The sequence below is a fragment of the Carcharodon carcharias genome, chromosome 13 (genome assembly GCF_017639515.1).
Source record: "Carcharodon carcharias isolate sCarCar2 chromosome 13, sCarCar2.pri, whole genome shotgun sequence".
NCBI classification, from domain to species: domain Eukaryota; kingdom Metazoa; phylum Chordata; class Chondrichthyes; order Lamniformes; family Lamnidae; genus Carcharodon; species Carcharodon carcharias.
In genome coordinates, this window is record NC_054479.1 from 117,951,750 (window position 1) to 117,978,745 (window position 26,996).

General features: G+C 42.2%; 1 protein-coding gene and 1 non-coding gene across 2 annotated transcripts in view; one reads left to right on the plus strand and one right to left on the minus strand.

Moving 5' to 3' along the window:
• Window positions 1-26,996, plus strand: part of magi2a (membrane associated guanylate kinase, WW and PDZ domain containing 2a) — a 961,431-nt gene that overhangs the window by 609,098 nt on the left and 325,337 nt on the right. The gene's annotated exons all lie outside the window — the stretch shown is intronic.
• Window positions 22,755-22,836, minus strand: trnas-uga. The gene has a single exon. It is a non-coding gene; the product is annotated as a tRNA-Ser (tRNA).

A 26,996-nucleotide genomic window follows, 5' to 3' on the forward strand; every position in this document is an offset into this window, starting at 1 on the left:
CCTTTTATGAGCAAGAGTAGTTTCTCCGTATCTACTCTATCCATCCCCCTCATGATTTTGAACAGCTCTATTAAATCTCCTCTTAGGCCTCTCCTCTCCAAGAAGAACAGTCCTAATCTCTCTAATCTATCTTCATAGCTGAAGTTTCTCATCCCTGGAGCCATTCTTGTAAACCTCTTCTGCACTCTCTCTAATGTGTTCATATCCTTCCTATAGTGTGACACCCAGAACAACACACAGTACTCCAGCTGAGGTCTAATTAATGTCAGCATAATCTCCCTGCTCTTATACGCTATGCTCCTACTAATAAAGCCCAGGACACTGTAACCACTATTAACTGTTCTCTCCACCTATCCTGCCACCTTCAATGATGTAAGCACAAAAACACTCAGGTCTCTGTCCTCCTGCACCCCCTTAAGAATTGTACCCCTTATTTTATATTGTGTCTCCATGTTCTTCCTACCAAAATTCATCACCTCACACTTCTCCGCAATGAATTTCATCTGCCACCTATCTGCCCACTCCACCAACTTGTCTATTTCCTTTTGAAGTTCTATACTGTCCTCCTCTTAGTTTATAGTGCTTCCAAGTTTTGTATCACCCGCAAGCTTTGAAGTGTTCCTGAACATCAAAACACAAGAATGCCAAATTTCAAATGACCACAGCAATTTATACGGCAGGAGAAAACGATGCTGATTAGTTGGCAAGTCACCTCTGATTTGCTGAGGCATTGCCATGGAGAAATCAATGGGGAACAAGAGGCACCCAAGCTACTAGGTAATTCAAAATAGGCACAAGGCTTGAACATATTCCTTTTGTTTTCAGAGAATGGATCCCTGCATTTGAATGTATGTTGCTTCTAGCAAGAGTAAATGAGCCACATTACAAGCTTAACTGATTATCTGAAATTGGTTGCTATTGTAGCTATTAACGCACTCAGCATTGGTTAGCAAGCGCTGCCCGATCACAGAATCACATCTAACACCAGATGTTTTACTTTGCAAGCACGGGCTGCTTGAGTACGGTCTGTAATCTGCCTATTACAAACACCCAAAGGAACATGTTGTTTGATTCGATCTGCCAAATGTTGGGACCTAAGGCCTACATATTTGGCATCGAAACCGGCAATCTTGCAAATAGGGCCCTAGCCATTTGCTCACTTTGCAAGCTTAATGCAGAAATGGAGATCATCAAAGCTATTCTGCAGAACAATGGCTATCCTGATTAGATGCTGTGCATTGTGCACACTCACAAATGGGCCAAAGGCCGCCACTTTCAAACCTGAAGAGTGCCTGATCTACCACAAATTACCCTGAAAAAGCAAATTATCTCAAAAATTTGAACAACAGGCTAAGCAAGCTGTTTTATGCTGCTACCATGCTACATAAGTTGTATGTTCCACTAACGGGATGCTGCCATCAGTCCATAAAGATGTTGTGCCTATCACACAATTGAACAATGTCATGTATGAATTTCAGTGCTGGTGTGATGCCAAGTCCATAGACTATACACTAACCTTGGATGATTATCGCTGAGTGAGGCCTCCTGCTGCTTGTTGCTATCCTGCTCTTCCTCGTCTTGGTTTCGGGCTGAGCATCAGGCCATCGATGGAGACTTCCTGCCAGATGAAGCTGCTGGCCGAGCCCAAGTTAAATGTTACGTGTGAATGTGTAAACTGCATGATGGATTTTTATTACCGCACAAAAAAAAAGCAATCTGTTTTTTTCATTATTTAATAATGTGAAATCTCCTGAGCAGGGTCTGTACCGGGTAATATCAGCTTTAAGAAAATGGGCATGAAGACTAACGTAATTAGTTGACAATCAGCCAATTACCGATCTCTGTCGTGTCACAAAGTGGCCCCTTGGACCTGCTTACAAAGTGAATCTTTGGCTGTGTTCACATTCCCTCATTGAATCAAGTCTGGAATATTGCTGAGGGGCTGGCGTAGAGGAGAAGCCACTGCAGCCCTGAGCAAGTGCATCTGTAAAACACGCACAGCCATTAATCAACACTCCAAAGCCTCCAATCCAAGGTCACCTGTCACGCACTGTACTGCAGGGGAGATTCATTCCACTTGCCCCCAATCCCACAAATCTTACTCTAATTTATCTAGGTTATCTAAACATAACAGCAGAAGCCATTTCTTACCTCACTTCAAAACAACCTCTTGAAGCGATTGATGATGGTGGCAGTGAGACCAGCTAGAATAACTGCTCTAGCTCCCTCTCTCCCACCCTTGCTGTTCCTCCAATCATAGTTGCTGTTGCTGTCTCTTGAGGAGCTGCAAGAGGGGGAGAGAGGGAACCTGTGATTGGAGGAGCTGGAGCAGTACACATGGGAGACTCAGAATCTGTGATTAGAGGAGCAGCTCTTCACACATTCTGTCTGTCCCACGTGCAGGGGCAATTTTTCTATAATTTTTGCCCCGTCATTGATTTTTACACAGGCTTTCTGGGGGTTTTCGAGGACCAATTTTCTGGCTGTCCCCATGCATTTTGAACCCTGGGTGAAAGTAGTCTAGTGTCATGATAAAAAAAATTAACATAATGACAGCAAGTAATCAGCCAATTTGGTGATATTTGAAAGTTACTAGCATTTTCATGTATTGATGGCCTGGAGGTACTACACTGTGGTTCTCTGAATACTCACCTCTGATTATCGCTTTGCCATTTGATTATGTGAGAAATTAATTTTGTGGCTAAGAAGATTGATTTGATTGGGGCAATTGAGTTTTGAGCTGTGAACTTTCTAAGCTATGAAGCCAAGTGCAAAAGTAAGGATGCTGCTATTTCAGGGGCAGGTTTTTACCGTCGGGGAGTGGGGGCATGGCCCGCTCGCCAGTGCATAAAATGACACGGGATGACGTTGGGCAGAACTCCCGATGTCACCCCGCCCCATTTAAATTTTCAGGAAGGCGGGGGCGCAGCAAATCAGCTGCGCGCCCGCTGACTTGTCAATGGCTAATTGAGGCTGTTGACAGATCAATTAAAGTAATTAGTGGACCTGCCTGTCCAACCTTATGGTTGGATGGGCAGGCCAGGAGCCCTGGCAGCAACTAGAAAAAACAGGAAACCGCATCCACCGGCGGGATGTGGTTTCATGTAGGGTTTTTAAATTTTAATAAAGTTGTTATGGAAATTATGAACATGTCCCAACTCGTGACATTGTCACATGAGGGGACATGTAAGGGCATTTTTTTTTTCTAGTTTTAATATTGTTGACACTAGAGGCAATCTCCCTGAGGCAGCACTTAGCCTCAGGGAGATGAGTGCGCTCTTTCGTGCGCATGCACGAAAGATCGCACTCTTAATTCTAGGGATTCCCCCCGCCTGCACAGGGAGCGCATAGCACTTCCCTGCGGACATCACTCTTGGTGGGCCTTAATTGGTCCACCCACGCAAAATGGTGCTGCACCTCCAATCGGGGGTGCCAATTGAAGGCGCGTCTGCACACGCCCACCCATCAAAATTCTGCCCCAGGTTTCGATCTTTCAATATGTACCTTTGGTCATGTTTTGCACAACAAAGTGCAAAAAAATTCACAGTAAATTGTAAAATTCATATCTCCCTCTGAGAGAGGATGTTTGAAATGTTTATGTATTTGCAAAATATAGTAATTCAATTAAAACACAACCACAAAAAATTAGACATGATTTGCAAAACTATGTTATTTAATGTAACATGAACACTTTGCATGTTTGCGTATGAATGATGCTCATTGATTAAACTATTAAACCAAATTCCTGTCAGATTATGACTTAAGGGTATGTAAACTGCAGGTATGCTGTGCACATATTACTTTTGGTTCAACTGAATTGCTTATTTATAGTTATTGAATATCAGTAGCCTTGACTATGTAGGGCAATATTAGCTTTGTACCCAATCTTTGGGTTTTTCTGTAAGCTTAATATTTAATAAGAGACCATATCCCTCACAAATTATTTGAATCACCATGTTGGAGGGGTAACTTGCTAGCCAATAAAAATCCAACTTCCACCAATGCCTCAGGATGGTGTGCTATGAGTAACTGAACAGTGGAGATACATGATTCATTACTTGGTAACCCAGAATTGGTAACAGTATTACTGTCTTCCTCAGCAATCCTGAACTGTAAGGCCAGTATTTATTGCCCATTGGCACCAAGTCAATGGGATTCCAGAAGTCCGGCAACAGTAATGTAGTTAAACATGGTAAGCAGCCAATCAAATTGAAGTATTCTCACAGCAAATGAAGAAGTAAAAACTGAATCAGTTTACTTCTAATATTTAAACTTTACAGATAGTGAAATAAATTATTGGGACAAACACAAGGGCCAGGATTTTACGGCCCCTCCTGTCCAGTGGGATATTACGGTCCCGCCGAACTGAATGGAGATTTAAATGGCTTGCCACATCCGCCAAGGGGAGAGACACTGTAGTGGGGCTATAAAATCCTGGCCATGGGATTAAGAGTGGAGGCTAAGATAACATATGCAAACTTTTTTTAAAATGCAGAATTTCTTATAGTAGACAAATTTGACATTCAACAAAGATAAAATTACTCTTTCAGGGCCATCGAGGTAGCTTAGCAGGAATTGTGAACTTAGTACACTGTTAAAAATCCAATTATCCTTCATTCAACAAAAGGTAACCTTTTCAAAGGTTTTTACAGCAAAACTAAGAGAGTAAGAATGAAAGTTTTCATCAATTCATTGATTTTGAATTAACTTCAGTTTGGAGTCTTTAACAGTGAAACCTCTGGAGAAGCAGAGAATCACTCTCAGAGACTTGTGGATTTCTACATTTAACTGTCTGGACCCCAGAAATTGCTGTTAGTTTCAAAGGAGTATTGACAGCAAACAGTAACAGCTTAAACATCATTACTACAACAAATCCTGCCCACTTTGTTAAGGCCTGCACATGAATGATATGAACAAAAGAAATAGGAGCAGGAATAGGCCATTTGCCCCCAGATCTGCTCCACCATTCAATAAGATCATGGCTGATCTGATTGTGGCCTTATGTCTGCTTTCCCGCCTGTTCTCCCCCCCCCCCCCCCCATTACCCTTGACTGCCTTGTCAGTTAAAAATCTGTCTAACTCAACCTTGAATATATTCAATTACCCAACCTCTACTGCTCTCTGGGGTTGAGACTTCCAGGGATTCAAGAACCTCTGAGAGAAAAAATTCCTCCCCATCTCAATCTTAAATAGGACACCCCTTATTTTAAAACTGTGCTCCTTAGCTCTAGATTCTCCCCACCCCCAAGGGGAAACATCCTCTCAGCATCCATCCTGTGAAGCCCCCTCAGAATCTTACAAATTTCAATAAGTCCACCTCTCATTTTTCTAAACTCGAATGAGTATCAGCCCAACCTGCTCAGCATTTCGTCATTAGACAAGCCCCTCATCTAAGTAATCAGCCTAGTGAACTTTCTCCAAACTGCTTCTAATGCAAGTAAATACCACCTCAAGTAAGGTGACCAAAAAGTACACAATACTCCAGGAGTGGTCTCGACAATGCCCGGTACAGTTTTAGCAAGACTTCCCTACTTTTGTACTCCATCCCCCTTGCAACGAAGGCCAACATCCTGTTTTCCTTCCTAATTACTTTGTTACGATTAGGTGAGGAGGGGTCAAATGACTCCCCTCTTTTCCCACTCCTTGCCTGACTGTAAGAGGGTCTTTTGTGAAAAAGATATACCTGCCAATTCAGCAAGTGATTAACTGTTTATGTGCTGATATCGTAAAAGAAACAATCGGACAGATTTTCTTGAGCTTAACAAAGAAAGAGGTTAACTTTATTGTACTTAACCCAGCTTAAGGAAAATAATAAAACACCCTTGACTTTAGCACGCACGCGCACACTCAAAGTTCACAGACACACACGAATAGATTACAGAGTAGGAGGATAGATTGAGTAAGTTAGAATTCACAAAAATATAAGGGGTATAGTCTGTGGAGGTAGGTGACTTGGTTAGCTTCAGGATGAAGTCAGCAATGCTGCTATTTCCCTCATTTATGTGATTTAAAGATGTGGGTGGCTATTTTGGCTGTTCTTCTGAAGATAATTGTGTGAGGTTGATTTCCTTCAAAAAGTCTCTGTCTGCAGCAAGGGTGTCACTGGGTGGTCACAGTCAGCAAACAGGGTTCAGAAGCTTGGAAGTTGGGTTGGAGAGGGAGGGAGGAAGGAAGGAGGGACCCCACTCATGTCTTCTCTCATCAGCATCTCAGCTACTTGTCCCCTTGCTGCAGAGAAAGCAGAGGCTTAAACATACAAAGGATGGGCCTGCCACATGACCATTACCCAGTGATTCAAGCATGTTCGTTACTAGTGTATTCTCCCTCATAACTTAATCAGTTCATGTCTGGGAATCCCCCTTCTCAGCCAAGGCCCCATTGCCCAAGCAATTAGGTTTGAATGGTTTGTCTGCACCAGTTGAATACCTCAGGTGATTACCTTGATGCTTTGCTAATGGGGGCAGGGTATGTGGTTCACTCATGTTCCCCTGGTCATTGTTCTTGTTTTGTTTTTGCAGACATGATGTCTCCATCACAATGAATTAGAATGTAGATGGTACAGTGATGCAAATTGGATAGCCATCTTTGGTTGCAAGTCACCTTTAGTCTCTATTTTAAAAAGTCTCTGTTTTATAAGTTCAAGTTTTATAAGCTCAAACTTTTATAAGTTTCCACTTCGTAAATTAAAAATCATTATTTGACTTAAAGCATGTTTTCATGACAACTTGTGTTACCTGCAAGCTTTTTATGATTTGTGTACAAGGACACTCAGATCATTATATACTTTATAATTCTGTAGTCAGTCTCCATTTAAATAATGTTCTACTTTTCTATTCTTCTTGTCAAAGTAGACAACCTCACATGTTCCACATTATGCTACATCTGCCATTTTTCCCCACTCATTTAACCTGTCTTATCACTTTGCAGACTTTGTATCTTCCTCACTTTTCTACCTATTTTTGCATCATAAGCAAATTTGGCTAGAATACAGTTTGTCCCTTCATCCAAGTCATTAATATAGATTGCAAAACTGTTCAGGCCCCAGCATTGATCCCTGTGGCACTCCACTGGTTGCAGTTTGCCATCCTGAAAATAACTCATTTATCCCAACTCTCTGTTTCAAAGAGTTAGCCAGTTCTCTGTCCACACTAATATATCACCCCTGTCCACACTAATATATCACCCCCAACAGCATAATCTCTTATCTTGTGTAGTAACCTTTTATATGGTACCTATTGAATGCCTTTTGGAAATTGAAATACACTGTATTTAATGGTTCCCCTTTATCCACACTTTTTGTTACACCCTCCAAGAACGCTGATAAATTTGTCAAGCACAATTCCCTTTCACAAAACCATGTGCAGTCTGCCTGATAGTATTATGATTTACTAAATGTCCTACTACTTTCTCTTTAATAATGGATTCTAGCATTTTCCCAGTGACAGACATTGGGCTAATTGGTCTATAGTTTCCTACTTTCTGTCTCCCTCCTTTCTTGAACAGGGCTATTACATTTGCGGTTTTTCAATCCTCTAGGACCTTTCCAGAATCTGGGGAATTTGGAAGATTGCAACAAATGTATCCACTACCTCTGCAGCCATTTCCTTTACGATACAAGGATGCAAGCCATCAAGTCCATGGATTTGTCAGCCTTAAGCTCCATTAGTTTCCCATTATTTTTTCTCTAGTGATAGCGATTGTTTTAAGTTCCTCCCTCCCTTTTACCTTTCAATTTTCTACTAATCTTGGGATACTGGTTATATTTTCTAATGTGAAGACGGATACAATATACTTGTTCAAAGTCTCTGCCATTTCTTTGTTTCCCATTATTAATTCCCCAGTCTCACCACCCAAGGGACTAATGCTCATTCTAGCTAATCCATTCCTTTTTATATACTCATAGAAGTTTTTACTGTCTGTTTTTATATTTCTTGCTAATTTTCTCTCATTCTCCAATTTCTCCCCCTTTATTTTTTTTTGTAATCCTTTCCTTTTTTTCTAAAATGTTCCCAACCTTCTGGCCTATCACTAATCTTCTCAATGTTGTAAGCTTTTTCTTTCAATTTGATAACCACCCTTAACTTTCTTAGTTAGCCATTGTTGTTGCATCTTTTGTCAATGAAATATATCTTTGAGAGTTATGAAGTATCTCCTTAAATGTCTGCTACTGCTTCTATACCATCTACTTAAAGTGATCCCAATTCACTTAAGCCAATTCTGTTTTCATATCCTTGTAATTGCATTTATTGCCACTTGTTATGGCGTCATATTTCTGACCCGCAAACTGAATGTGAAATTCCATCATGTTATGATCACTCTTAATTAGAGGGTGCTTAACTATGAGGTCATTAATTAATCCTGTCTCATTACACATTACCAGGTCCAAAATAGCCTGTTCCCTGGTAGGTTCCAGAATGTACTGTTCTAGGAAACTATCCCAAATACAGTCTATGAATTCATTCTTCTGGCTACCTTTCCCAATTTGATTTGCCCAATTGATGTGATGATTAAAGCCACCCATGATTATTGCAGTACCTTCCTTGCAAGCCCCCATTATTTCTTGATGTATATTCTGTCCCACTGTGTAGCTACTCTTAGGGGGCCTATAAACTACTCCCACCAGTGACTTTTTTCCTTTGCTATTTCTTATCTCCGCCCAAACTGATTCTACATTTTGATCTTCTGAACCCAGATCATTTCACACTATTGTACTGATCTCATCCTTTATTAACAGAGCTACCCCATGTCCTTTTCCTTTCCTCCTGTCCTTTCGAAATGCCTAATACCCTTGAATATTCAGGTCCCAGCCTTGGTCACCTTACAACCACATCTCTATTATGACTATTTTATCAATATCAGGAAGATGGTGGCATAGTGGTAATGTCACTGGACTTGTAATCCAGCGACCCAGGCTAATGTTCTGGGGACAAGGTTTCAAATCCTACCATGGTAGCTGGTGGAATTTAAGTTCAATTTATAATCTGATATTGAAAAGCTAGTCTCAGTGATGGTGACCATGAAACCATTATCAAATGTCGTAAATATCCGTCTGGTTCACTAATGTCCTTTAGGCAAGGAAATCGTCCCTACCTGGTTTGACCTATGTGTGACTCCAGACCCACAGCAATGTGGTTGATTCTTAACTGCCCTCTGAAATGGTGTGGCAATCCACTCAGTTCAAGGGCAATTCAGGATGGGCAATAAATAGCGGCCTTGCCAGGGATGCTCACATCCCGTGAAAGAATAAAATAAATAAATAATCATATTCATTTTTTTCTATTTGTGCTGTCAATTCATCCACATAGTTATGAATGCTGCAAACATTAAGATAAAGAGTCTTTAATTCTGTCTTTTTACTGTTTTTGCCTACTCTGACTTTATTTGTTGGTGCACTCTTAGATAGTATGCTCTGTCCCTCCCCATCACACTCTGGTTATCATTACTCTGCAATATTGCCTTGTCCTTTCACTTTAACTTTCCAAATTTTCTCTCACATGAACCTTCTCCTCAACTATTTTGCTTAAAACCCTCTCTATAGCCTGTACGATTCATCAGTACTCTGGTCCCAGCACACTTCATCTGCAGGCCATCTCAATGATACAGCTTCCACTTTCCCCAGTAGTAGTGCCAGCGCCCCTTGAATCAAATTTTTTTTTTCCCACACATATCTTTGAGCCATGCGTTCAACTCTGATCTTATTTACCCTATGCCAATTGCTCATGGCTCAGGTAGTAATGCAGAGGTTCTGCTTTTTAATTTAGTGCCTTGTTGCTCATAATCCCTAAGCAGAACCTATTTCTTAGTCCTACCTGTGTCATGGTCCGAGGGGTGGTGCCTCTTCTGGGTGAGGTTTTGGGCTGGGGATACCACCATGTTAGAGGCACCCCTCTCCTCACTTTCCTCCCCCTGGCGCCCTCTCCTCTGGGAACTGGGCATTCTGACCTGGTGTAGCACCACCACTGGCTCAGGAATGCCTGCACCTCCATTGCTGGACCCGGGTTCATGCGTGGGTACGCTGAAGGGGCCCTGCACTCAATACTGAAGCACTTATGGACCCGTGATCACGCGCAAGATCACTGCCGAGCCCAGAATTGTCAATACTCCCCGAGCCGGTGGAAGAAGAGGTCTCAGGTCGAGTTAGGGTCTGGAATAGGGACTGGGCTGGTGGGGGGGTGCTGCCTCGGAATTCTTAGCCTTCCGCCGTGCCTTAATCTTGCGGGCCGCTCCTCCCCCACCTCCCTGGTGGACGGGATGACTTCCACCGCCAGCATCACTCACTTTTGCAGGGGAGCAGTGGTGGGGTGGGGTGGGGTTGCGACAGTGCCAGCCATGGCCGCCTGGGTGTGCTGGTGACCATGGTGGTGGGGCAGTTCTTCTGCACATGCCCTACCTCCTTGCAGGCATGGCATCACATGCTGTCTGCCGTCCATGAAGATGCAGTGGGCAGTATTATGACACAGCAGTTGGGAAAGCTGAGTTATTTAAAAATCCTAGAGGAAAACATTAAACAACTGTCATAACCTATATTTTCATTTGGTGTATTTGAGATGCAGCTCTGAATTCAGGCATAAAACCACCAGTTCTTGAGAGGTTTTATATCAAACTACATGAGAGAGAGGGGAATGTGCAATGAGACCTGGGTGTCCTCATACACCAGTCGCTGAAGGTAAACATGCAGGTGCAGCAGGCGGTAAAGAGGGCAAATGGTATGTTGGCCTTCATAGCCAGAGGATTCAATTATAGGAGCAGGGATGTCTTGCTGCAATTATACAGGGCCTTGCTGAGACCACACCTGGAATATTGTGTGCAGTTTTGATCACCTTATCTGAGGAAGGATGTTCTTGCTATAGAGTGGCAAAGGTTTACCAGACTGATTTCTGGGATGGTAGGACTGACATATGAGGAGAGATTGAGTCGGTTAGGATTATATTCGCTGGAGTTCAGAAGAATGAGGGGGGATCTCATAAAAACCTATAAAATTCTAACAGTACTAGACAGGGTAGATGCAGGAAGAATGTTCCCGATGGTGGGGGAGTCCAGAACCAGGGGTCACAGTCTGGGAAATGGGGCAGACCATTTAGGACTGAGATGAGGAGAAATTTCTTCACCCAGAGAGTGGAGAGCCTGTGGAATTTACTACCACAGAAAGTAGTTGAGGCCAAAACATTATATGTTTTCAAGAAGGAGTTAGATATAGCTCTTGGGCCAAAAGGGATCAAAGGATATGAGGAGAAAGCGGGAGCAGGCTATTGAGTTGGATGATCAGCCATGATCATAATGAATGGCGGAGCAGGATCGAAGGGCTGAATGGCCCACTCCTGCTCCTATTTTCTATGTCTCTATGAGACATTTTTTAAGTCACAAAGTTAAATATATACATATGGCTACAAATTACTACTATCGTAACTTTTAACAAATTCCTAAACTAATCTCCACTAAGGCAACAGCAACGTATAGACCATTAAGCAGACACCAGGCAAAGCATTTTCACCTTACAAATTTAAAATGAGGTTCCTTTGTAGACACAGTGGTAGGCTTACAGGCTTTAATGTGAAATTCCTCTGCCCTGTACACACACAACTGCTGTCTATTATACCCAGCACATCTCATTGAATGTAAGTTCTCATTGTATCACCAGCCCCTTTGCAATTCAACTCTTCTAACAATAAAACAACTTTCATAGTACCAATTTTATTAGTAATATAAACATTGCTTGGTGTCTGCTAGCTAGGTGCCAGATTTCACTCCCCTCATTGAATGCTCTATTCAACGAAATGCAAATGCACTCTACCTCTCTTACGTCTAAAAACTAGTATACATCAAAGCACTCAGACTAGCTGGCTTTAATCCAATTAAGACACACACAGGCACACCCACAGACTAAACTTCTTTTTAAAAAAAATAATTTCCAACATTGTACACATTAATAGCTTCATGACAGGCAGCCCCGTCAAAGGTGTGGGCCATGACAAGTAGATCCATCCCCCCTCCCACTCAAGTTCCTTTCCAGCCCTGCGGAGATGTCCTTAACTCTGGTGCCTGGCAGGCAACACAGCCTTCGGGACTCTCACTCTCGGCTGCAGAGAACCATATCTCTGCCCCTAACTATACTTTCCCACTTTCCCCTACTTATAACCACATTTCTTTTAAACCACCCCCCTCCCCACTTGAATGGTGCCGTTTTCAGTTTGCTCATCCTCCCTACAATCCCAGCTCTAGTCCACACAAGCTGTAAGAACCTAGAACCTGTTGAATAATTGCAAGGGCTGAGGCTCTTTCAGTGTTACCTTCTGGATCTCCATACTTGCCTCTCTTGCAAACGCACTCTGCTGCCCCTGACCACCGGCCAAATTTAAAGTGCCAAGCCGAAAGGGTGTGAATGCCTCCTGGATCAATGTGTCCAGGTAACTTTCCCCCTCCCTGATGTATCTCAGTGTCCAAAGCTCGGACTCAAGCTAATCAACTCTGAGCTGAGGTTCCTAAAGCTGCAGGCGTTTACTGCAGGTGTCCACCAGTCCCACATGCTACTGCTGCTACCCATCACCTGCTCTGCAACCTTTATTGTGTTTTATTTAACAGATTAGGTTTAGAAATGTCACTCAATGATTATCTGTGGTTATACCAAGTGATTTAATTAATTAAGCTATAAATTTAACACAATATCTATATCTCCCCAATATCAATTTAAACAACCTCCCTGCTGATATAGAGAAAAAAGACGTAAAACTCACCAATCACACTCACCTACCTACTCACCTAATTAATGCTTCCGAACTCCAGCTCTCATGTCCTGCTGCTGGTCTCTGGCTCCCCTCTCTCAGACCACTCCTTATTTTGCAATAGGCCAGAACAGACCTTCTCCCTCACTGCACCAAATTCCTTCACTTAGTAAATACCTGAGCTTATATCTATCTTGAGCTGCACTCAGTCAGAAGCTGCTAACTTTGTGCTTGCAAAATATTGGACAATGCAAAACACTTGTAGCATGTCAAGGTGTTGATGCCTTCAGGAGATCAATGGGGAAGTATTGGTGCAGAAGAAATTAAAGTAAACAACACAGTTAAAACTGCAACTCTGACTCTCTATGTAGCCCAACGAAGAACTGTAATTTTCCTCTGTTTTGCTTCTAGTCAGATTGATAATGTCTGTCATATCAACAATTTCTAGTTTCCTGGTCCCAACTGCCTCCTATTCACCAATGGATGTCCAATTTCTCTATACCTCCATCCCCACCTGGATGGTCTGAGGGCGCTCCACTTCTTCCTTGAACAGAGGCCCAAACAATCCTCATTCGCTACCACGCTCCTCCGCCTGGCTGAACTTGTTCTCCCTCTGAACAATTTCTTCTTTTAACTTGTCTTGTATCCTCCAAATAAAAGGTGTGGCTATGGGTACCTGCATGGGCCCCAGTTATGCCTGTCTTTTTGTGGGGTATCTGGAACATTCCTTGTTCTAGTGCTATTCAGGCCTCCACCCGCAACTCATGCAATCGTAGAAGGTGCAACACCTGCTCCCTCCTCTTCATCCAAGGCTCCAAACACTCCTTTTAGGTGAAACAGTGCTTCACTTGCACCTCCTTCGATGTGGTCCATTGTATACGCTGCTCCCAGTGCAGTTTCCTCTACACTGGTGAGTCTAAACGCAGACTGGGTAACCCCTTTGCAGACCACCTTCACTCAATCTGCAAGCATGACCCAAACCTTCCTGTTGCTCGCCATTTCAACACATCATCTTGAACTCATGCCCACATGTCCATCCTTGACCTGCTGCAATGTTCCAGTGAAGCCTAACGCAAACTGGAGGACCAGCACCTCATCTTTCAATATGGCACTTTACAGCATTCCAGATTTAACATTGAGTTTAATAACTTCAGACCATGAACTCCCTCTTCCATCTTTACCCTTTCTTAATCCAATTTTTATTTATTTATTTATATTTTTATCTATTTATTCATTTTTAAACATTTTTTAAAATCCATTTTCCCCAACCCCCACCCCCCACAGAGCCATCTGTCACTTGTTTCTATGTTGTGCTTTCACAGAGTGCTGACCCTTGTGCTGCTATTAACATATTCTGCTATCTTACCTTTATGCCACTATCAGCACCTTATAACACTACCTTTAACCCTCCCTTTGTCTTTTGTCCATGACATCTTTGTCAATCTCTCCTGAGCTCCCACCTATCCCCTATCTTTTATTTTACTCCACCTTCTCTTAAACAGTATAAAATCCATCACATTTCTACTTCTCTTTAGCTTTGAAGAAGAGTCATAAGGGCTTGAAACGTTAACGCTTGTTTCTCTCTCCATAGATGCTGCCAAACCTGCTGAATTTTTCCAGCATTTTCTGTTTTTATATTGATAATGTCTTACAATGGCCTTTTTAAGATGACACAGAACATATGTCCATTAGAAGCTATCTTATTATTGTCTTTCCTAACTGACCGGCAAAAAATTAGATCCCAACTTCATTAGCTAACATAGAGACAAATTGCTGAAGACTTCTAAAGCCAAATATTTATGACCTAATTTTCAAAGATTGTGTTTCCAGAAAAAAGCAGCATTATGCAACTGTACAGCAACAAAATTTGACCATAATGTTCAGTGACATTTCAGTTCACATACAGTTAGAACACAGATCTGTATGCCCTTGAAAGAGAAAAGTATATATCAATCTGATGAATAGTGTATAAGTTAATCTTTATTGTGGTCCATCTTCATTTTGATTATCAAAATATTACTTCAAATATGTTTTGAACAGATTTTTGTGCGACTTTTTAAAAAATTACTATAAAGCAAAAATGTGTGGGATTTTTTGCAGTTTCTCAGCTTGCATTAGAAATGTTTTTACATTAGAAGCTCTGTGATCTAAATTAAGCACACTTGTCTGGATGTTATTATCAGGTGAAATAGTAATTTTTTTAAATGATGCTGTCTATAGAGAGTTGGAGTAAATATCAGAGGATCTGAGTTGAGGTTTTAGATGTTAAGTACTATTTAAACTTCACTCCGTCAGTATTACCAAGCCCCAAAGTACAAGCATTATGAGATTTTAATGACACACCTCTATATAGTAGCCAGATGCCCTTTGAATTCAGTTTCATTTTAGTATAAAGGTTCTATTCTTTACCACTATGAAAGATTTATGATGAGCCTACTGTATTTCTCAGTTCTTTTATTTTTATTTTTTAAATGGATTGATCCTCAGGAAAGAAGGTAATAAAAATGAAATATTTATTGTCACTTACTCCTTTTGGATTTTGGGGAATGCTAATCTGTACTGATATGGCAGTTATTAACTAGTTTTTTGTACAAAATGGGCAAAATAGCTAATGGGAACAATGTCAAGTACAATGTGAGAATTAACTGTAAACTACAGAATATTTTTTATGAATAGAATTTAGCAAATAAAGATATACATAATTACTGCTATGTCAGGTTTATTATGTTAATGAGCTCTGAATCCGAAAGAAATGGCTTCTCATTGCAAACATGATACTCCTGCAAGACTCAACCTGATATTAGTTTTAAAACTGCTAGATATTAATTGGGGTAATTTATAAATTAGTTCCTGCTGATGACCTGGCAGATTTTGCACTTAGGTATTGAGTGTGGATGTGCCAGGCAAGACTGGTCCTGCTGATCCATTTGTGTTATGCTAACTGAAGGTTCATTGGATTAAAGCCTCCCGGGTGTCCCTGCCTCCTTGGTGCAGTTCCAGGTCAGCGTCTACTCCCTCAGCATTCCTCTGTGCATGCTCACCCTCAGAATCAGTGCTGGACTCATTGTGTGCTGCCGCAGACACTGTGTCGCCACCTTCATCATCCACTGCGTCCCCCCTTTCCAGCACAAGATTGTGTAGAGCGCAGCATGCAACCACTATCACCGACACACGATCTGGGGGGTACTGGAGTGCACCTCCTGAGCGGTCCAGGCATCAGAAGCGCATCTTGAGAAGACCGATGGTTCTCTCCACCACAGCCCTTGTGGTGCCATGGCTCCTATTGTACTGCTGCTCAGCTTCTGATCTTGGATGGCGGACAGGTGTCATGGGTCACCTTCTGAGGGGATAACCCAGCAGCCATCCATCGAGCCGAGCCAGAGCACTGAAGAGACCCGGCACCTGGGAGTGCCTAACGATGTAGGCATCCTGGGATCTGCCTGGGTGCCTTGCACAGGCTTGTAGAATCAGCATCCTGTGATCACACACTATCTGCACATTCATGGAATGGAAGCTTTCCTGTTGACGAAGGCGCCGGGCTCATCTGCTGGCGCCTTGATGGCCACATGTGTGCAGTCGATTGCACCCTGGACGCGGGGGAAGCCAGCAATGGCCGCGAAGCCTCTGGCTCACTGTGTCTGACTTGCCTGGTCCCAGCGGAAGTGAATGAAGGTCAATGCATGCCTGAACAGAGCGTCTGTGACCTGCTTGACACAAGTGTGGACAGCTGATTGGGAGACACCACAAACATCACCCACCAAGCCCTGAAGAGGCATAGAAGTTAAGGGCAACTATGGCCTTAAGAGCCACTGGCATGGGGTGTCTGCCCACACAGTTAGGGGAGATCTCAGGGCCAATCATCTGACAGATATAGTTCACTGTTTCCCTTCGGCACTGCTCCTCAGACATATTGAGGCAACTGCTTAGCTGCCTGTATACCCTGGCAACAGGATAGAGGCATCATCTGCGGCTCCTTCTGCCTTGGACTACCTCTTGGCCCTGCGCCCCTTGTGCCTGTGCCTGTCCTCCCAGAGGTGACTCCCCTGGAGGCTGTACTCCTGGTCACCTCCTCCTTCTAGCCCTCCATTCCTCCTCAGTGGAGCTGTGTGCAAAACTATAATTGAAAAATTGAAAACAGTTAACTAGTTTGAACAATTTCATGCCGAACATGTATCTACATAGCTTAATCATGAGGCATCATTTCCAGCTGCTTGCATTTATGTAGTATCTTTAACATAAGCAATGCCCATGGTGCTTCACAAATAAGAATGGCATTGACGCATAGACTTTTCCATACTTGTGGCTGAAAGAAGATAAGCGAACTAGAAGCAACACAGGAGCAAATCAAATTGAGGTTTAAATATACATCAAACAAAACAAAACACAAGTCCCGAAACATTAGTGGTATTAACCAAAAAACTTTGTAACAGGGGGAATCAAAGTTCAGGGTGCAAAGACAAAACTTGGTGAACAGATGGACTTTAAGTGTTTCTATTGAAGAAAAATGAATACATCAAGCTTTGTCGTACTCAGTAAGGACTAGGCAAGGCACTTACAATTCCTCAAAAGTACTGTCATGTGCAGGATTTAGTATACAATCAGGAGAGACTTTTAGGCCCAAATTTTCACTACTGAGGCGAGTAACCCGAGTTGGGAAATTTCCAGCTTGCCATACCCACCTCGGTAGAAAGGCACCCAAATAGTGGGATCTTTGCTCGGGGTAGGGGGGTAGTGGGGGCAGGATAGAGTCGGGCCTTCCACCCCTAGAATCAGATCAGGAGCAGCCAAGTGCCAAGATGGGCTGGTTAAACTGGGTCCATTGGTTAAATAGAACTTGTTGGTTCTATACGTAGTGTATACTGGGTGAATAGGCATGAAGGGGTCATGAGGTGGCATGGAGGACATGAGGGGCCATTGGGGATGGGTGGGGACTCATGAGTTAGCATTGAGCTGGCATGGGAGCTATAAGGGGCCATGGGGTTGCGGGGGCTCATGAGTTAGCATTGAACTGGCATAGATTAGATGGTTCACGTCTCCTTTGAGATCAATGAACCACAAGTCATGGAGAAGCTGGCCTGACTCCATGAAAAGTGCCGTGCGCTAGGAGATGTGTACGCCCGCAATGGAGCCAGCCAGGGTGCAGGCTTATGAAAGAAGATAAGCGAACTGGAAGCAACACAGGAGCAAATCAAACTGAGGTTTAAATATACATCAAACAAAACAAAACAAAAGTCCCGAAATATTAGTGGTATTAACCAAAAAACTTTGTAACAGAGGGAATCAAAGTTCAGGGTGCAAAGACAAAACTTAGTGAACAGATGGACTTAAGTGTTTCTATTGAAGAAAAATGAATACATCAAAATTACCCTGCACCAGCAAAAATTGGAAGCCCTGGGAATGGGGGCAGAAATCCCAGACTTGGGTCCTGCCCACTATTTTTAAATGGCTCTGGAGTCCTGTCAACTCTTCAAAAATCCGGTCCTTAGTTTTGCATCACAAAGTAAGTTGCATCGAGATTGAATCTGTGCAGTGGGATGCTAAGAGCGATGGTTTGTTTCTTCACGGTGTTTAAAATTCAAGGCTCAAAATAACTGTAGATTGTTCAGTTAAAATCAAGTAAATCATCTCTAAAAACGCAACCATGGATCAAAATTATTTCCTATATTTTAACATAATCATAGAAAGGAATTTAAATTCTGTACCATTTCACCAATTCTCAGAGCTGAAACTAATTAAAGGTAAAGGTAATCATCCATCAAAGATAGTAATTATATTCTTATATTTCCTTAAAGATTAAACAGTAACCAATGTAATATAAGAAAATGTTGTTCACTATAACACTATTTAAGGATATAATGGCTTGCATCAACTGTTTGTATTTTATAATTGAACAATTGATTAAGCATTAGACAAAATTGTTTCAGTGTGGTGGTGACTTGTCTGACATTTGTTAATGTAGTTGGTGTGATAATCAAATTCATTCTCATGCCAATTTCATTGCCAATTTTTGAAATGAGAATTGTAGAATGAAATTTTAGTGGTGAATTGTAGAATGAAATTTTAGTGGTTAAAATACATTTCCACTGTTCGCACCAGTCTACTCTCAATCATCAGCAATGTGAAGGAAGGGATCATCAACAGTGCTATCAAGCAGTACTTACTCAGAAATAATCTGCTCACTGATGCACAGTTCAGGTTCGACCAGGGCCTCTCAGCTCCTGACCTCATTACAGCCTTTGTCCAAACATGGACAAAAGAGCTGAACTCATTGGGTGAGTTGAGAATGACTGCCTTTGACTACAGGGCAGCATTTAACCAAGTGTGGCATCAAGGAGCCCTAGCAAAACTGGAGTCAGTGGGAATCAGGGGCTAAACAGTCCACTGATTGGAGTCATAACTAACACAAAGGAAGATGGTTGTGGTTGTTGGAGGTCAATCATCTCAGTTCCAGGACATTACTGCAAGACTTCCTCGAGGTAGTGTCCTAGACCCAACCACCTTCAACTACTTCATCAATGACCTCCCTCCATTATAAGGTAAGAAGCAGGGATGTTCGCTGATGATTGCACAATGTTCAGCACCACTCCCGACTCCTCAGGTACTGAAGCAGTCCATGTTCACATGCAACAAGACCTGGACAACATTTACGTTTGGGCTGATACGTGCAAGTAACATTTGTGCAACACAAGTGCCAGGCAATGGCCATCTCCAACAAGAGAGATTATATCCAATCTCCTTGCCTTTCAATGGCATTACCATCACTGAATTTCCCACTATTAACATCTTGGGGATTACTATTGATCAGAAACTGAACTGGACTAGCCATATAAATACTGTGGCTACCAGAGCAGATCAGAGATTGGGAATTCTGCGGCGGATAACTCATCTCCTGACTCCTCAAAAACCTGTCCAGCATCTACAAGGCACAAATTAGGATTGTGATGAAATACTCTCCACTTGACTGGATGAGTGTAGTGCCAACAACACTCAAGTAGCTCCACACCATCCATGACAAAACAGCCCACTTGATTGGCACCCCATCACCACCTTACACATGCACTCCCTCCACCTTCGACGCACAGTGGCAGCCGTGTGTACCATCTACAAGATGCACTGCAGCAACTCACCAAGGCTCCTTCAACAGCACCTTTCAAGTCCATGATCTCTACTGCCTAGAAAGGCTAGGGCAGCAGATGCATGGGAACACCACCATCCGCAAGTTTCCCTCCGTGGCACTCCCCATCTTGACTTGGAACTATATCATCATTCCTTCATTGTTGCTGAGTCAAAGTCCTGGAACTCCCTTCCTAACAGCACTATGGGTGTACCTTCACCACATAGACTGTGGTCACCACCACCTTCTCAAGGCCAATATAGGATGGGCAATAAATGCTGGCCTAGTCAGTGATGCCCACAGGCTGTGAAGGACTTAAAAAAAAATTATACTTCTGTAATAAGATGCCACTGACCACTTAGGTTGTCTATTGTAGCTCAGGGTTGTTGTATTTTTTTAGATATGAGAAAATTGAAAATAACCTGGATAAAACGAATATGACTCAAAGAAGTATTTTTTCCTGAGTCAATTTTTCCACTCTAAATGGGGTCAGTAAACCAAAACTATCTCATAAACCCAATTACTACTATCTCATTTATCCGATGAATGAACTCTTAAGGCATAATGAAGACCTAGAATATATCCACATTTGCTGGAAATCACTAACGCGAAAAGAATGAAATATGGTTCCTTAAGGTCTTTTGCATATGCAGATGGGCATTTTTTTTAAACATATGGTAGTTTCTTTTAAATACTTCTTCTATTCAAATGCTTGCAAAGTAATATGTTCGATTTTATAAGCCAGTAGTGGGGCGATCAGTTTCCTCCTTTAACCAATCCTCCATTATTAGCATTTGGTTCTTAGCTGAACCCTATATAAATTGCTCATTTAATGATTTAGATTTGAAACCAATATTATTTGTACCAGGAGTTCATCTTTTGCCAACAGAACAATCAGGATCTATGGGGAAAGGAAATAAGACAAGGGAGGCTTGAAAGGTTATGTCCTATCATTCTTTTCCAGCCTCCCATGGATGTATGGATCCATGTGGTTTCTTTTCGTTGATTTCTGATAACAAAGAGCAGCCCCCAACAGAGCTGTCTTAGGTCACACCAGACGGTTCATAACCTGTGTGTCTTATTCAGCTCCCATATCTTCTCCATCACTAAGACCATCTACTTTTACTTCCTTAATATCACCCATCTCCGACCCTAGCTGAGATATCTGCTGTTAACGTTGTCATTCATGTCTTTGTCACCTCCAGACACTACTATCTCAATGGCCTCCTATTCACCATCCTGGATAAACTAACTCGTTGAAACACCTCTGCCCATATCATATCCTACATCAAGCCCTGTTTGTCTCAGCATGCTGTGTACCCATTCTGTGGCTAGCATAAAACCTTATTCCATATTTATATGCAGCACCTATTTTACTACCTTAAGAGGCTGTTTCTCAACTTTTGATTACATCTCTGCCCCACACTTCCCAAGTAGAGTCATCTGGTTCACAGGATACAGGTTGGATGACCTGGCGGGTCTGCTTTTGAGACTGACAAAATACAAAATGCTCTGGACTAGGGTATGTAAGATCACCGATAACTGTTTCTCCAGTTGCTTATCCATGCTTTTCCAACCTCCAGAGGTTCATTGTCAGTTTTTGTACTACTTTGTTTTAATCCTGATAATATGTGAAGGTTTGACTTCTGTCATCTACTTCCTCCAAAACACAAATCTCAACCCTGCCATCTTCTACAACAGTCATCCCATCTCTAACCTTCTACCGTTTCTGAAGTCATGAAATGTGCCATTGATTCTCAACTACATCCCTCAAATCCCAGAGACATAACTGTTGTCTGTTTGGTGTGTGAACTCCTGCACTTTGCCTCAGCATTTTCTGAGACATTGGCACTTCCTGAATCTTAGCATTTCCCCTTTTGCTTTTTCCGGATTTTACTAGTATGATTTGTGGAACTACTTTCTTACAATAATTTCTATTTTTGTCCTGAGAATTGAAAGAAAGCTTAGAGATCAAAATTACATTTTAGAACCAAAGACAGGTTTTCTCACGTATGTTCCTTGTAATTGGCTACTGAGCTTAATTCTCTAAATAACCAGTCATTTAATGCCACATATTACCCACAGCTACTAAATTTTTTAATAGCTTTAAATATTTTATTTGCCAAGCTCCACCTATTATTCCTTGGTGTGACTACTTTTCCAGCTGATCGTGTGAATAACTATTAAAGTCCTTTTTTTGCACTGCTCTTAAGTATTCTAATAAAGTATTGTAATATAAACTTTCTGATTTAGTTTTGAAAGTATTCGGAAGGAAGAATCCGATCTTTGCCCTAGAGCAAGGGTTCAGAATGTGGGTCCACAGGAGCCTGCAATAAGATAGGAGGGGCAGGATGTGGTGGAGGGAGAGTAGGAGCCATTACTCACCAAATGCTGTTTGCAAAGGTTCCATTGTTGAATCCAGACTGCAACGGTGACACTGCTTTAGCTTGGCCTTGTATCTGCAATACGCCACTGAACCAAATTATACACTGGGGGCCAGCCTGCTCCACGCCTCCCTCTCTTATTCAACCACTATAGGCCATTCATTCCCTCCTTGACTGTAGTTCCAGGTGTTCAGAGGGGAAGGAGTACTGCTGGGACATCACCATTAACCCCCAATAACATCCTTCCTGCTGTGGCTGGCAGCGGAGAGGATTAAAAATAACACTGCAAGAACAAGCTTTGAGTGAAATTGAACATATTTTGCAATTAAAATGACACCAAAGTGGTTTTAACCATAAACAGGGCTGGTGCAGTACAAAAATGAAGCCTAAATAGAAAGGGGAGAAGGGCTGAAAGGTCCAACCTTCCCTTTGATAGGCAGAAATGTTGTTCAATCAGAACACACAATGTGACACAAAGGCATACTGTGAGTAATCAAGCACCTGGTAGGTGCTGTTGCTTTATTTAGTAAATGGATTTGCTGCGAGCAGGGCTTGAACCTGTGCGGAGAAATCCCATTGGATTTCAAATCCAACACCTTAACCACTCGGCCACCACAGCGTGCCTGGTAGTTGCTGTTGTTGCACAGATATCTGATACATGTTAAACATTGGAGTTCCCATGAATTCTTCATGTTCTGTCACAAGGCAAAGACAGCAATGGCTTGCCAGAAAAAACAATCAGTACTTTGTACTCAGCTGCGCACACAAGGGTGCCCTCTTTCCAGTGTACTTTCTGATCCAGCAGGTTTATAATGGGCTGGTTGTGGACATTGGCACTGTATTTTCAAATAATGGAAGTGTTGGTCGCATTTAACACAACCTACTAATGCAAAGCTGGATTTTCAGCAATCAAAACAATGATCTAGGATGAACATTGAACCCGGCATATGCTTGTCAGAGATACTTCCACAGCTTCATAGATTTGTTGCTTAGCACCAAGAAAAAGGTCCACAGTAAGAAGGTAAAATAAAAATAATACTAAATATTTTTAATTGTATAACTAATTTTATACAGAAAATATACGTGTGTTGCATTACAGGGTGGTCCAAAGAATTTTTATAACAGGGAGGGTGGCCTCAGAGCACAAAGGCTGAGAATGCTTGCTCAAGGGCTCTAAGCAGAATAGCTTAATCATGGAACAGGAACTTCAGAGTCAAATCAGTTTCAGATTTTTGTTGCTCTATAAAATTGAGAAGATTGGTGGACTGTACTTGATATTAATGTAAATGGGAATGGACTGGAGATTTACCAGCGTTTACTCACAATTACAATTACATCTGTGTCACATGTGTCTTGCTTAATACTCTTTTGAGTAAACCTGTTTCCATCTGTTTCAGATGAAGTTACATTGTTTCATAGTTTGCCATTGTGAGATTTGAACTCTTGATCTTGGGTTTACGCACAAGGGAAATATCTCATCATGACAAGCTGATAAGTTCGTTAAGTATAATCTCATAACACAGATTTATTTGGAGATTACAGCACTACAACTAAGTCTTGTTGCACAGATCTTATTTTTAAAATAATGTAATGACCTAAGAATATTGAGTTCCAGAGCAGGACCAAGAGATAGTGCGAGAGGAGCAGCGGCTTTGGAAAGATTTAAAAAGAGCGGGAGCTGAGAGTCAGAGCAGAGATCTAAAAAGAGCAGGAACTAAGAGTCAGAGCAGAGATTTAAAAAGAGTGGGAGCTGGACTAGGGGCTGAAAGCAGCACGAGGACAGAGCGAGAATTCCAGGGCTGACCGGGGGAGGAGAGGCCATTGAAAGCGGTATAAAAGGGAGCGTGAAACAGAGACCAAGACCAGAGACGACAGCCATTCCCTCAGGACCTTCAGGCGGTGAAATGCGAAGTGACGTCACAATTCAAAAAGTGACACAATGCAGGGGAAGCAGCTGATTGGTAAGTAGGATCAGGTGAGTACTTCTACTTTTACTTTTTTGACTAATTAAACTGCTGCAGTCCATCAACTTAGACAAAATAAGGTGAGGAATTCGAACTTTAGTGGGAGTGTTTGGGGTAGAATAAGGCTTCTAGCATAATTAGTATTCTTTAAAGGGAGTAACTAACGAGCTTAATCTAAAGGGAAGTCATGGCAGCAGACCTTGCACCCATGCTATGCTCCTCCTGCACTATGTGGGAAGTCATGGACACTTCCAGTGTCCCTGATGACCATGTGTACAGGAAGTGTGTCTAGCTGCAGCTACTGGCTAACCGCAATTCGAAGCTGGAGCTGCGGGTGGATTCACTGTGGAGCATCCGCAATGCTGAGATTATTGTAGACAGCACGTTCAGTGAGGTCGTCATACCGCAGGTAAAGACTGAACAGGCAGAAAGGGGATGGGTGACCACCAGGCAGAGTACAGGAGTCCCCTGTGGCCGCCCCCTTCTCTAACAGATATACCATTTTGGATACTGTTGCGGGAGACGACTTCTCAGGGGAAAGCAACAGGAGCCAAGTCCATGGCACCATGGTCGGCTCTGCTGCACAAGAGGAGAGGAAGAAAAGTGGCAGGGCTATAGTGATAGGGGATGCAATTGTAAGGGGGACAGACTGGCATTTCTGCGGCTACAAAAGAGACTCCAGGATGGTATGTTGCCTCCCTGGTGCCAGGGTCAAGGATGTCTTGGAGAAGCTGCAGGGCATTCTGAAGGGGAAGGGTACATATTGGTATCAATGGCATAGGTTAAAAAAGGGTTGAGGTCCTACAAGCTGAATATAAGGAGTTAGGACATAAACTAAAAAGTAGGACCTCATAGGTAGTAATCTCAGGATTACTACCTGTGCCACGTGCTAGCGAGAGTAGAAATAACAGGATATATCAGATGAATACGTGGCTGAAGAAATGGTGTAGGGGGGAGGGATTCAGATTCCTGGGACATTGGGACCAGTTCTAGGGAAGGCGGGACCAGTACAAACAGGGCAGGTTGCCTCTGGGCAGGACCGGAACCAGTGTCCTTGGAGGGGTTGGGGGGGTGTTTGCTAGTGTGGTCAAGGAGGATTTAAGCTAGAATGGCAGGGGGATGGGAACCTGAGCAGGGAGACAGAGGAGAGGAAAACAACGATAGAAACAAAAGACAGAAAAGTAAGAAGCAAAAGTGGAAGGCAGAAAAAACAAGGACGAAAAACAAATGGGGCCATAGTGCAAAATAATGCTAAGATGACTAAAAAGTTAAAAAGACAAGTCTAAAGGCATTGTATCTTAATGCGCGGAGCATTCGCAATAAGGTAGAAGAAGTAACAGCACAATAAGATATAAACCATTTTGCTGTAGTTGCAATTACGGACACATGGCTGTAGGGTGACCAAGGATGGGAACTGAACATCCAGGGGTATTCAGTATTTAGGAAGGACAGGCAAATAGGGAAAGGAAGTGGGGTAGCATTGTTAGTAAAGGAGGAAATCAATGCAATAGTGAGGAAGGATATTGGCTCGAAAAATCATGATGTGGAATCTGTTTGGGTGGAGGTAAGAAACACCAAGGGGCAGAAAACATTGGTGAGGGTTGCCTATAGGCCCCCAAACAGTAATGAAGATGTAAGGGAAGGCATTAAGCAGGAAATTAGAGATGTATGCAATAAGGGTACAACTATAATCATGGGTGACTTTAATCTATATATAGATTGGACAAAGCAAACTAGCAATGATACTGTGGAGGAGGATTTCCTGGAGTGTGTACATGATGGTTTCTTAGACCAATACATTGAGAAACCAACTAGAGAACAGGCTATCCTAGACTGGGTATTGTGCAATGAGAAGGGATTAATTAACAATCTTGTTGTGTGGGATCCCTTGGGGAAGAGTGACCATAAAATCATAGAATTGTTCATTAGGATGGAGAGTGAAGAAGTTGAATCTGAAACTAAGGTCCTGAATCTAAATAAAGGGAACTGCAAGGGTATGAGGCATGAGTTGGCAATGTTGGATTGGGGAACCTTACTAAAAGGGTTAACAGTGGATAGGCAATAGCTAATATTTAATGAACATATGCATGAATTACAACAATTATTCATTCCTGTCTGGTGCAAAATTAAAACAGGAAAGGTGGCTCAACCATAGCTTACAAAAGAAATTAGAGATAGTATTAGATCCAAAGAGGAGATATATAAAATTGCCAGAAAAAGCAGCAAGCCTGAGGATTGGGAGCCATTTAGAATTCAACAAAAGTGGACAAAAAGATTGATCAAGAAGGGGAAAATGGAGTATGAGAGTAAACTTGCAAGGAACATAAAACTGACTGTAAAAGCTTCTATGAATATGTGAAGAGAAAAAGATTAGTGAAGAAAAACGTAGGTCCCTTACAGTCAGAAACAGGGGAAATTATAATGGGGAGCAAAGATATGGCAGAAGAATTGAACACACATTTTGGTTCTATCTTCACAAAAGAGGACACAAATAATTTCCCAGAAATGTTAGGGAACCAAGGGTCTAGTGAGAGGGAGGAATTGAAGAAAATCAGTATTAGTGAAAAAATGGTGTCAGGGAAATTAATGTCGTGAAAGGCTGAAAAATCCCCAGGGCCTGATAATCTACATCCCAGAGTACTAAAGGAAGTGGCCCTGGAAATATTGGATACATTGTGGTCACCTTCCAAAATTCTATAGACTCTGGAGCAGTTCCTACAGATTGGAGGGTGGCAAATGTAATCCCACTATTTAAAAAAGGAGGGAGAGAAAAAACAGTGAATTACAGACCAGTTAGCCTAACATCAGTAATGGG